Source organism: Talpa occidentalis, unplaced genomic scaffold, assembly GCF_014898055.3.
Source record: "Talpa occidentalis isolate TD23 unplaced genomic scaffold, MPIMG_talOcc4v2.1 talOcc4.13, whole genome shotgun sequence".
Taxonomy (NCBI): Eukaryota; Metazoa; Chordata; class Mammalia; order Eulipotyphla; family Talpidae; genus Talpa; species Talpa occidentalis.
In genome coordinates this window covers 51,764,148-51,777,968 of record NW_023601322.1, presented here as the reverse complement: position 1 = coordinate 51,777,968, position 13,821 = coordinate 51,764,148, and positions in this window count along the sequence as shown.

The window sequence follows — 13,821 nt, the reverse complement described above, 5'->3', positions numbered from 1 at the left end:
CTTTTAATTCTGTTTCTGATTTTCCTTGCTATGCCAAAGTTTATTTATTTTGATGTAGTCCCACTTATTTATTTTTGCTTCTGTTGACTTTGCTTTTGGAGTCAGATCCTAAAAATTATCACTAAGACTGATAACCAGGAACTTACCATCTCTGTTTCTTCTAGGTGTTTTATGGCTTCAATTCTTATGTGAAAGCTGATGCTTTTGCCTCTGAAGGGACCAAGAGGACCAGGTATCACCAGGCTTCTCTGTAAGAGGTGGCAGAAGTAGCAGACCCCATACTTGCACACGTCAGAGCAGTGTAGTGAACGTGGCCTGTTAGGAGCATAACATTGGTCTCCGCAGTCCAAAGAGGGTGTCTAGGGAAGAATCAATTGCACACAGCTGGTTCTCAATGACTGTAATTTCCAGCTGGGCTCTGGTCAGCCACAAAGACATTTACACCTACATGAGAACAATATGGACAGCCCCATGAGACTTTCATTCAGCTCAGTGTATTTTCTGTAAAAATAAATGTCCTTAGGCAGAGGATCTAAGTAGACATTTCACCAAAGAAAATACACAGACACATGTAAAGATACTCTATATTGTTTATCATTAGGGAAATGTGACTTTCCCTGATGAGGTTTTACCTCACACCTTACACTTGGAGTGACTAATATCAAAAATACAAGAAATAGTAATTGTTGGTAAAGATGTGGAGAAAAAGGAACCCTCATCCACTGTTAGTGGAAATAAAATTGGTGCAGCCATTATGGAAAACAGCATGGAGTTTGCCTAAAATTTTAAAAATAGAACTATCTGCTCTGGGCTTGTTGAGTGCTGCCAGGATATACCATGGTGAGACAGCTTCCAGGTTCTATGTTGGTGCTTGCTGAGGCCTGCAGGGACCTATCACTGGCAGGGTGGCTTCCAGGTCCCATCCTGGGGCTCATTGGGGTCTGCCAGGCTGCTTGCCAGTCTACTCTGCTGCTGGTGTAGCCTGCCAGGTTGCCAGGGATCACCTTACTGCCCATACTTCATGCTTGGTCCCCTCTGGTCCCCGCTTCTCCAGACATTGCTCCTGGCACGTGCTGCTGTCATATGTTTGTCCTTCAGGGACTGTCGGCTCTGCACTGCCACAGCTAGCAGTGAGTGTGCGGAGGAGGCAGGTCCAGCATCTTCACTCTGCCGCCATCTTCCACGCTCTGCTTTTATATTTTAAAATATCTTCAAAAAGTAAAGTTCTAGCAGCCAACTGAAAATTAGAATGGACCATGGAAAGCCAAACTATCAGGGGGTATAAAGAAGGATAAATGGTAGATGCTGGCAGGTAAGTTACACCTGAACATTATTCACTGACCTGAACATTTCAAACTCTGGGAAATTTGTGAAAGTGGACATTTAAGAAGCTGTAATTAATAAAGTTCTATTTTCTGTCCCATATTTTGAAGGTGTCTCCAGGGTTAATGTATTATGTTCCCTGCCCAGAGATGAAATGCTTTCAGGTCTACTGATTGCTTGCTCACTGATGGCAATAATCTGTAATCAACATCCCTTTCCGCTGGTGTCCTTCAGAACTGATTTGTCTTTACTCTGTTACGAGAAAACTTTTTCACTAGTCTTCATACTAATCATACTACTTGAGAATTGAAATGATTTTAAATATTCTAATTCTTAATACTTTGCTGTTCTTGAGACGTAATCCAAAACTTTGTCATGTAAGGATTCTTAACTTTTTCAGAGCTAAACATCATGTGATTGGAACAAGATTATTGTTTATTAACATGAGAAATAATTTTAAAAACTCCAGATTTTGTCTTTCCTACACATGGTCTCCTAAAATCCTGCTGAACGATTTCTTTTCTGACCCAGTATTTTGCCTCCTCAGAACTGCTATTTCAATCATCAGATGAAGGGAAACATTTGGAAACTAAGTGGATCATACTCTGAGGGTGGCAGCTTGCGCCCTCTGCTGGGGATTTAATAGTTCTCTCCATGTGAAGTAATGGACTTGAGTCGTTAGTTCACACCTGATCCCCTCTGGTATTTATGAGTGACAATTACTTACCTTGAGACCTCATCTTTTATATAATGTTTCAGAGAAAAGCAAAATGAAATAAGTCATAAAGTGAATGATAGATATCAGATGGTGTCTCTCATCTGTGGAATATTGTAGGGTAAGTAATTTTCAGGCTTTTCTGCCCTCCTGCCTCTAGGATTGCCCTGCCTGATGGTGGACACCTGCATTTGTTACATTGTTATAAGTTATGTTTACTTCTGTGGGCCATGGCTGCAGTGTAGAGAAGTTGGCCAAGAGAAGCAGAGGCAGGAGAGATAGGAGAGAGAAGGGGAGAAAAGAAAGCCAAGGAGACCAGAGTGAAGATTTGCTGGGGCTTGGAGGCCTACAGGCCTTCTGGCCCTCTGGCACCCCTGCCTGCCATGGACCTGGTTGCTGCAATGCATGTAAAGCTCAATATAAGCCTGAGAAAGCCACTGAGGGCTCCAGAACTCCTGCTTTATCCATCTGGTCTGCTTGAATTATAAAGAACCAGCTCTGTGCCTGTCCTGCCACAACAAATATAAATAACAACAACAAAAAAAAATACACAGGAAAAATACAGCAGAAATAAATCTTGGGCTTAGTGAAAGGTTTTAATGGTTACCAGAGGAAATGGGGGGGGGGAGCAGAAGGAGAGGATGGGAGAGAGGCAGAGAGGGTATTGCCATGGGCGGTTTGATGAAGGGTGAGTGGAGCATGTACAGATATGGAAGAGCAAAAATGTAATGCCAAAATAAAATTATATTAAAAAAGTAATTTTAAACAAAGAATATGCCACTATTCAAGCTATTATCTACTGTTATCCTGAAGGACTAGGGATAAAGATAATAAGTATGGATGGAAAATAACCGATTTTTTAGGGCAGCCACAGTGGGGAGTGTATGCATGTGTTCCAGGAAGGTCAATGACTTCCCTCCACCTTCCCTCCCTCCCTTGTTTCCTTCTCTCTCATTTCTCTCCCTTTCCTTCATTCAATCTATTTTCTTCTTCCTCCTCCTCTCCCCTTATTTCTCATCCTTCTCCTGCTCCTTTTCCTGCCTCCCTTCCTTTCTCCGGCTTCCTCCTCCTTTTTTTTCCTCTCCCTTCTAATTAACAAAAAACGTTTATTGATAATCTGATAAGTGTTCAGAGAAAAGACCATGAGTGAAATCACTCAGCAAATACTTTTCTGTTGGCAAGTTTTCCAAACTTTAAAATCATGGCAGAAGACTGTGAGGTTCCTGGGGAAAGACAACTGATCAAATAACTTCTGTGGTCTTTGGTGCTGAGCTCAGGCCCACTTTGTTGCTTGCCAGGCTGTTGGTGCCCCTACTCCCCAAAGAGACAGAAAGAGTGCAGTCAAGGACCTGGGTTTGGAGGTTCTGAACTTGCCTACCATGACCTGTAATCCATATCAACTGTTTCTTTGACCACTATCTGGCCTGCAAAAATGCTGATGCTCTGAACTCTATAGAGTCAACTGGATTCCAACTGCCAGCCCTGGCCCTCTGCCTCATGCCTGTACTCCTTTCTGCCTCTGCCCCCTCACTTAGCAGCACCCCACTGTGTGGTGATCTGTGCCGTGGCCTTCTTGGACTAGTCTTTCCTGACTCCCATGCCCATGGATGCCAGACCCTTCTCTGTGGATGGACCCCATCAGCTCTGTGCTTCTCATGGAAGAATTTAACAATGAGTTGACTTCCAGTGAATGGTCTATGGGACTAGGTTACAACTGGTTGCTAGTCCAACCTCAATCCAGCTGCCCCAAATGGGAGTACTTTAAATCCCAGTTTTCCTGGGATGTAACAGCAGTGTTTGCACATTGGTGGTTCAAGTGAGGTTTTCTTGCAGAGATTTAAGAAAATTGCTTTCTCTAATATTAATTAAAGATCCAGTGAACTCATTCCATGAGCTCTGGGTTTGCGTCTTTATGGGGAAGGGTTTGGAGATAATGAACAATGAGTCACAAGAGGTTAGCACTTGGGCCTCCCCGGTGGCGCAGCGGTTGAGCGCTGGGTTGCGAACCTGCCCGCGGCCTCTACGGCGCTGGTTCGATCCCCGGCTGCTCCCCGGCCACCGGAGGAGGGTCCCACATGGCGCGCAGACCTCTCCTGCCGCCCGCTGCTCCCCTCAGCAGTGTACTTCGGTCCTTCTGCCTACTCTGCTTCCCGCTCTGGCTCTGGTGAATTCTCTCACCCTCCCGTGCTTCTGGCTGTACCCAGTGCATGTGTAAACAAAAACAAACAAACAAATAAATAAATAAATAAACATGCCTCTATAAAAAAATAAAAAAAAAAAAAAAGAGGTTAGCACTTGCTGTATTTTCTTTGTACTTACTGTACCCACAGAGCAGATACAAAGCTATGATACTTTTTTCCCTTAATTGTTATTAACTATGGAGAATGTGGTTGTGTCTACTCTTGACAGGTATTTGAGATCACTAGTATTTGAACAGCTCTAGTTAGCATAAAAGCAGTTTCTTTGTCTCATATGTTTTTGTAAAGTCATAAAAATAATTTTGAATACTACCTGCTAAGACTCTTATGTCTTCAAAAGAAATTTAGATTTTCTTGAAGGTCTTCATTTTATTCTACTGTTCTAATTTTCAAAATGGTACCTATGTTTGTTCAAGGCAAGTGTTTTGGTAGGCAGTTTTTCTCATTCCTTTTGTGAAGCTCTAGAGTCAAAGTTTATCACACCAGATTCTTAAAAATTATAAATGAATACTACAACAAATGATATTAACTAAATCTTTAAAAGGGACATGATACAATGGAATTTTTTTTATGAACTGATAACAACAACAGTAAATAAAATATAGAGTCTTGGAGGTTTTCAATTTTATCTAATTTCATTGGTTGACATATTCAATAATATACATTGAAGCAAAGCCAGAGCATTCTTTTATGACAAATCAACCTTACTAGCTGTGTGACGTTGGGAGATAACGTTTCTAAGCTTTGGTTTTTTCAACTGTGAAATAGGAAAGATAATGACAGGATTCATCTCATAGGATTATTGTTCTCTTCTCTTCAATGTGTTGTTAGTGTTTTGTATGGGGCATGGTATATATAGTAAGTGCCCAATAAAAGTTACCTAAAGAAGCTAATTAGTTTCAGGTTTCTTTCTGTAATTGATCCCATGGTAACCAGCCTCTCTGTAACCATAACCAATGGTCCCTGCTTCAATTCATGCCCTTGTGATATTCCTTCCCAATATTTTACCAGTAGTCTGTGTGACCAATAGAAGATGACGGAAACCATGCTGTGTCACTTATGAGATTAGGCTGTGAGAGAATGTAGCTTCCATCATCTTGGACTCTCTTCATTTTGGAGAGACATTCAGGCAACCAAACAAAAGGCAAGGAACTGGGGTATATGGCCAACTGCAAGAGAGGAACTGGAGTCTACCAAGAACAATGCCAATAAACCTGCATGTGGATTCTCCAGCTCTAGATGGTGACGGACAGCATAGCTTCAGCCTCAGTGAGACCCTGCACCAGAGCCTCCAGCAACTAAGGCAGCAGTACCTATAGCACTTGGCTGTGTCAGACAAGAGGAAATATCTCCTTTTGCTAAGTCATACCATGATTATATGACCAACCTTTCCCCCTTCAGAACAATACTTTTAAACTTCCATCATCTTATCTTTGGCTTATCTAAAATTAAGATACATAGGCATATTTGCCATCTAGAAGGATTTCAGTAATTATTGACCAACTAACATTGAAGGTGCTATCAACAAAGATGTTGATAGTGGTTAAGAATGGCTACCAGCATAGAAACCTATGAAAGTATCTTGGCGCAAGGAGAAAGGCTGTTTACTGTGAATCATATGGGTGTAAAAGGACTTTATTCTTGTGGCTTATGAGACCCATACACAAAACCCTGATGACTTGCCACTGAAATCAGGAGCGAGGATGCTGCTTGCAAAGATGTCTCTATGTGTCCCCTCCCCACAACCACATCCCACGTCAGCCAGTGTTGGAAGTGATGCAAGGTGAAAGGGAAGGAGGGAAAGAGAACAGAATATAAATGAGGTTCTCCTGAATCTCTCCATGGCAACAAGGAGGAAGCTTGTCAGCAGAGAAAACTGGGTATCTAGAAATAGACTCGTGCATATTTATTTAAAATTACTGCAGATAACTACCATTCTCTTAATGCATTGACTAGATCATCAGAGAAATTAATGCATTAATTATAGGGCATGATCTAACAGAACTATCATGAGCTGTATATTTATTATGTAATCATTATTTCTGCTTTATAAATACCTTGCAGATTTGTCCTTTTTTATCTTGTCCTCACCCTACTACAATTTTTCAGATGCAGTCTTTTGACTAATGTTCCACTCTGTGTACCGTGATGCAACCTCACCAGGCTTCACTGCTCTTGAATTGTAATAGATGTTATAGTTGGCAGGTTAAGGCCTTCCCCACTTATGTTCATGTTCTAATACCCGGAACCTGTCAATACGCTATCTTACTGGCAAAGAGGAAATAGGATTGTAGGTGGAAGTGAAGTTACTGTGGTATAACAAAGATATTTAGTCTTTGATGCCAGTTCTTGGCACAGAGCTCCTAAAACTCTTGAAATTTCTGGTGATAATGGTGATAGAAGCACCTTTTATTCTAATGAAGTGACTGTGGTTCCCTTTATAGCAGAGGAGCGGGTCACCAGAAAGGCCAAGTAGAAGCTTGAAATTGTAAACCTTACCCTCACTGCAAACCTCTGTGGAGGAGAGAGTGGCTGGAGATTGAATTAATTACTAATGGCTATAATCATGCCTATGTAATAAAACCTGCATAAAAACCCCTCAACGATGGGACTTAGGGAACTTCTGAGTTGGCAAATACATCCACATATCAGGAGGGTGGTGCACTCTGACTCAATTGGAATAGAGGTTCCAGCACTTGGGACCCTTTAGGTCTTGGCCTATGTACCTTTTCATCTGACTCTGTTTATAACTTTTATACTAGATGCCGACAACCAATACGGCCTTTTCCTGAGTTCTGTGCCTCATCCTAGCAAATTACTAAACCTTTGGGGAGGGGAAGGGATGGGAATCCCTGACTTTATTGCCAAGTCATGTAGAAGTGAGGCTAACCTGGGAACTCAATATTGGCAACTGGTTTCTGAATTGAGAACAGTTTTGTGGGACGAACCTTTAAACCTGTGAAGTCTGATCCTAACTATGAGTATTTGGTTTCAGAATTGAATTGAATTGAATTGTAGGATATCCAGTTGGTGTTAGTCAGTGAGTTGGAAAAGTGGTATTGGAAAAGACTACATATTTGGTGTCAGGAAAAGAAAAAAAAATACAAAACCTCAGTTGTTAATCAACTGACCTAAAAAAGGGAGATTATCCTGCATTATCCAAGTGAACCCAAAGCCTTTGAAAGCCTTCAAAGTAGAAGAGAGAGGTTGAAGAGGTCAGAGTAGTGCCACAAGAAAAGGCCTGACCTGCAATTGCTGACTGTGAAGGTGAAGCAAGCGTCCCCAGAACCAAGGAAGTTGACTTGCTCTACATGCTGAAAAAGGGAGCGAGGAGCTTCCCCCCTAGGACCTCCAGAAAGAATGCTGTCCTGCTCACATCTTGATGTCATCCCAGGAGACTGTAACCTATAGAAGATAGTAAATGAGTATTTTCCATGCCACTGTGTTTGTTGATAATTTGTTGCAATAGCAATGGTGAACCAATATAATTACCATTTTAATCTTGGTATTATGTCACAAAAGACAGCACACGACTCCTCTGCTTTACATAAGGCCTACTTAACATTTAAGCAGTCATTTGTTTTGTGTCTTGCATAGTTAAAATTTCTTGAGAGTGCGTTAATAGTTGATCCTCATTATCCATGGATTCCATATTTGTGAAGTTTCCTACTTGCTAAAATTCATCTGCAGCCCCAAATCATTTACTGGCCAAGTGATAGAAAAGTTAGGTTTCCTGTCAAATGTTTCCAGCCGAACTTGAACAAGCCGGCTCTGCCTTCTTGTTTAGGTCTTATGCTATAAACACGTGTCCTTTTCGCAGTCCGTTTAGTGCTTTTTTTTTGCATTTTGTACTTTTTGTTGATGATTTTGCTGTACAAAACACCCCAAAATACAGCACTGAGGTGTTATTTAGTGTTCCTAAAAGCAACAAGGCTGGATGTCTCTGAAAGACAAAATTGTATGTTTCGTTCTGTCACATGTTATAGGGCTGTTGACAGTGAGTTCAATGATAATGAATCAACAATATATATTTAAAAATGTATTTTTAAAGAATATACACATTAAAAAAAGTTAGGTATGGTCTTACTGACAAAAGTGTCATGACCAGTGGTTTGCAGGAAATAACCCTGTTCTTCTTCTAAAAGTAATAGTTCGGTGTCATCAACTCAGAACGTATCTCAAATAAAGAAAAATGATTGCATTTTATCCCCCCACCAGTACAGGCTAATACAGTGTTGGCACTTTGAACGTACTGCTGATTGATTGCGGGGGCGGGGGGGAGCTTTTCTTTTAGTGAAATTATCTGAGTTGTTCTGTATTTTGTGTAGTGTGTAAGATATTTAAATTGTTCTATGTAAATATCTTCCCCGTCTGATTCAACAAAGACTGAGAATGAAATGTTTCCAAATATTGTTCCCTAATAACTATGTAATTTACAGAGTTTTTATCTGTGTGGATAAAACTAAAACATGTTTACACTAAAAGTTTAAGGATTTGGGCCTCCCCGGTGGCGCAGCGGTTGAGCGCTGGGTTGCGAAGCTGCGCGCGGCCTCTGCGGCGCCGGTTCGATCCCCGGCTGCTCCCCGGCCACCGGAGGAGGATCCCACATGGCGTGCAGACCTCTCCTGCCGCCCGCTGCTCCCCTCGGCAGTGTGCTTCGGTCCTTCTGCCTGCTCTGCTCCCCGCTCTGGCTCTGGTGAATTCTCTCACCCTCCCTCCCGCACTTCGGACTGTACCCAGTGCATGTATAAACAAAACAAACAAACAAACCAACAAATAAATAAAGCATGCCTCTATTAAAAAAAAAAAAAAAAAAAATAAAAGTTTAAGGATTCAACCTTCTCGTTTGGGTAGGGAGAATGTTTCTTCTTATCTAACTCAGCAATATCTAACTTTTTCACTTAAGGGAATTTTTTTTTTTAGATTTATTTATTTATACAAGCACTGGGTACAGTCAGAAGCGAGGGAGGGTGAGAGAATCCACCAGAGCCGGGAACAATACAGGCAGAGTGATGAAATACACTGCTGAGGGGAGCAGCGAGTGCAGCAGGAGGGGTCTGTGCACCATGTGGGACCCTCACCCAGGGGCCAGGGATCGAACGCTGCCCAGTGCTCAACCGCTGCGCCACCAGGGGAGGCCCTCACTTAAGGGAATTTTGAAAAACTATGTACTCCCCCACCCATTTTAAATGTCTCCTAACATTTCTTTATAAGTTTATATAATTGCAAAGGGTTTAATTGCCAGTGTATCAGAAATATCAACACATTTGATATAATTTTTTATGTCTGATTTTTAAATATGTCCAGGGAAATATAATGCTATGCTAAACTCATGGAGACTCAAGCCTTTTTCAATAATTAGAAATCTTATGCTTTCTTCTCATCTTGAAGTCATATTTCCATTGAATACACTTAAGCTTGAAAGCCCTTTATTGGTCTCTGTATGAAGAAATGTACAGAAATTAAAATCAAAACTTCAAAAAGATTTCTGTAGCTATGAGTTTTAGTTCTTTACGCATTTCCTTCCAGATTAAACCAGAGGGAGGTTGATGAGAAATTATTTCTGTCTTTAAGGAGAACACTTTCCTGTAAAGGCAAGATTCTCAGCAGTGTATTCAATCTATCTTTTTCTTCCCTTTACTCTGTCCCTGGTGAGTACTTTCACTCATGTCACTGGCTGCTCAGTGACCACAAAATTTGGTGGCCTGTAGGTGACAATTTATTCCTTCTCTCAGCCTCTTGTCCTCTGGTGGATAATGAGGAAACCATGGGGCAATTGAAGGCGTTTGTTCAAGGCACTCCCCGATGTGACTTGAAGGCTCTAGGTAACCTCCAAGTTTGCCATAGAGTGTGCAACTTCTTCCTTTGAAAAACTTAGATGGACTGTTTGAGTTCTTAGATGACAATTGACTAGGTCTGGCTTGAGCACTCCATAGCATCTCAAAAAGGTCTCCACAAATTGTCAGTCACCATAGCTGGATGGTGGATGGTTTTGAGACAGCCTCAGTAATAGAAATTGCAAGCCAGTAGGATGATTCCCAGTGTCCTGATTGAACAGGTGGATTAAATCATGGACCGGTGAGCCCTGTCCAGATATTTGGCCCACTACAATGACCGTGAGGTGCCATAACAGATATAAAACATTAGATCCTGACTAATGATTATCTCACCATTTCCTGAGGGAGTGAGCTGAGAGCTCCTGTGCACAATTGGAATGTGACCCATCTGTCCTTCCCCAGGAGTAGACCAACCCAGAACAAGCTATCATGCTGCTCTCCTTCTCCCTGCCTCGTGGACTTAACCTTTAAATATCTTCTCCTAATTCCCCTGGGGAGCCAGGTTATAGTCTCTCTTCCCAAACTGGCTCCCACATGCATGAGTCTCTTTAATAAAACCTTGCCTGGTTCAACTACAACTAGAGCTCTGTAATGAATTCTTTTCCTAGAAGGCAAAGGACCTGCCCTTTGGGGTTAAGGCTCTATAATAGTTTCACTTTCTCTTTCTTGATTTTCCTTCCATGACTGGCATTTGTCTTCCTGCTCCACACAGTGGGGAATTGTGCCTGGACAGCTGCTTGACACATGGTTTGTCACTCGACTCAGCTCTCAACACAGGAAGTTGCAGCAGCACGGTCCAGGCATTGCATGGCTATTTCTACGCTGTGACAGTGTATGAACCCCTGGTTCCCAGAAGACATGCCCTGGACTCTAGGGTTTGACTGGACTGGTGGCTTTGCCACTTGGGGTCTCTGACTTAGCTGTGTGGATGCTCGGTTTCATATTTGAGTTATTCATTGCAGACACTCTCTCTTGTTGCTGCAGGTACCATGAGGCAATTTTCCATGGAACTTGCCTCTGGGCAGCATTCTTTTTCTAAAAAAAGATTTATTTATGCATACAAAAACTGGGGTGTAGACCAGAGGTGTGGGGGAGGCAAGAGCATTCACCAGAGTTAGTGGAGAGCAGAACAGGCAGAGCTACTGAAATACACAGCTGAGGGGAGCAGCGGGGAGACAAGAGAGGTCTGCCATGTGGGTCAGCTCCCTGGTGGGGGATTGAACTAGTGCCAGCAGTGGCTGGAGATAGCTTGATAATGCTGAGACTTTAACCCCTGAGCCACCAGGGAGGCTGGGCTGCATTCTTAACAACTAGAACAAAGTTGATCCTCAGACTAAAGAAAACACACCTTGTCTTTTTGCAACAAAGCCTGGCCCAGTATAAACTGGAAGACAGGGATATTTGGCCTCTCAAAGGAATCCTCAGGCCGCTTTTGCTGGGGCTGGGGCAAATGGAGGAGGTGTTGGGGACTAAAGTGAAGGATGCCACTGTAGCTGGCTGGTGGGTATGGGGCTGCCTTTGTTCTTGGCAGGCAGCTGCCTAGATTTTTGCTCCAGTGCTGACATCATTGGTATGTCTCTGCTGTCTTCCAGGGGTAGAGGTAGCGGGGAGACTGGACTCTCCTTTTGTCCATTTTGAGATACTGTTCTGGTCTGTTTCTTGGGTGGAGAATTCTATTTCCCTTGTGATGTCCTAGTCTTAAAAAGGGCAGCTTCCAGATGCTGTTTAAGATAAAAAACTTGAATTATTTGGATTACTAGTAAGCTATGTATATGCTAACTGGTTGATTGAAGAAGAAAAACTTTTACATTGCTTATTGTGCCTGTGAAAAATTTAGAGATTTTGAAAAACAAAGTTTCTTATTAAAATTAATAAGATGTTGGGCCTCCCTGGTGGCATAGCGGTTGAGCGCTGGGTTGCGAAGCTGCCCAAAGCCTCTGCGGCACCAGTTCGATCCCCGGCTGCTCCCCGGCCACCGGAGGAGGGTCCCACATGGTGCGCAGACCTCTCCTGCCGCCCGCTGCTCCCCTCAGCAGTGTGTATGTACTTCAGTCCTTCTGCCTGCTCTGCTCCCCGCTCTGGCTCTGGTGAATTCTCTCACCTTCCTGTGCTTCTGACTGTACCCAGTGCTTGTATAAGTAAATAAATAAATCTTTAAAAAAATTAATAAGATGTTAATTTTGATAAAAGAGAACTATGAAGAGAAAATGTGACTTTTTGTAATGTAAATTCCAAACCTCAGATTTCTGTCTAGGAACAGGCAAACTGAAAAATAAGATATCTTAATCTATCTCCACTCTGTTCTCCTTGTGGTCTATAAATAAGATATTCTTTTGTCTTCCTCAGAAACAGGCCTGGTCTCAGTGAGAACAAGAGAAAACAAGGACTTGTGGAAACAATCTGACTTTTCTGTGCTCATCTTTAAGGTAGTCTTGATACTGGAATAGGCAGAGTTCTTGGTGTTGCTTGTCAATGCAGAAAGTGAATGAGCACAGATAGGAATTGAATCTATAAGTGCTTTTATTTTTCAGATCATTGGTGATCTGAGAGAATGGTGGGCATAACACCCTGAGGAAACCAATCTGACATCTCATCTCTAGTTGACCTTTTTATAGTGAGTTAAACAAAAACAGTTAATCATAAGCAAAGAGTCCATCAGAACAGCTGGTTACAGTTGATGTCCCTGTCATTGTCACATTCAGCCCCCAGAACTTGTTATCAGCCTCCTGGTTATTTTGACCCTGGTAAATCCTCACCTGCTGATCCTGGTTAATTTCTGATGGCTCCAGTATCTGGCACTCTTTTGGGCATCATCAGGGCAGGAATCCCAGTTTAAAACAAGAGTTTTATATTAAAAAAAATGTTACTGGGAATAGAGCTGTGTTCTGCTGCCTGTCACTTAACCAAAAGGCAATAAGCAGAGATAAGAATTGAATCTAGGGCCTCCCCGGTGGCGCAGCGGTTGGGCGCTGGGTTGCGAAGCTGCCTGCAGCCTCTGCAGCCGGTTCGATCCCCGGCTGCTCCCCGGCCACCAGAGGAGGGTCCCACATGGCGCGCAGACCTCTCCTGCCGCCCGCTGCTCCCCTCAGCAGTGTACTTCGGTCCTTCTGCCTGCTCTGCTCCCCGCTCTGGCTCTGGTGAATTCTCTCACCCTCCCACGCTTCTGACTGTACCCAGTGCATGTATCAAACAAAACAAACAATAAATAGATGGATAAATAAGACATGCCTCTAGAAAATTTAAAAAAAAAAAAAAAAAAAAAAAAAAAAAGAATTGAATCTATAAGCACTTTTATTTTTCAGATCACTGGTCATTGATCTGAGAGAACAAGAGACCATTCTCTCATGACCATTGATATGTGAGAATGAAAGGAATGTTCCACCATCTCATCTTGAGTTGGCCTTTTTATAGTTAACCAAAGGCAGTTAGTCAAAAGCAAAGTCATCAGAACAGCCATTCATTGTAGAATCAGTTTATCAGAACAGCCTGTCATAGTTGATGTTCTTCGTATCCACCATATTCAGCCTCCAAAGGTTTTTTTAATCAGCTTCTTAGTTATCTTGATGCTGGTACATCCGATGGCATCAATGTCTGGCACTCATAGGCCATCACCGGGGCAAAAATCTCAGCTCAAAGCAAGAGTTTTAATTTAAAGAAAATAGATCATTAGTCATATACGTGTGTATGTGTAGCCTGTGCTGGATGTGTAAGTGCAGATTCCTATACTAGCTATGGTGCCCTTCCTTGC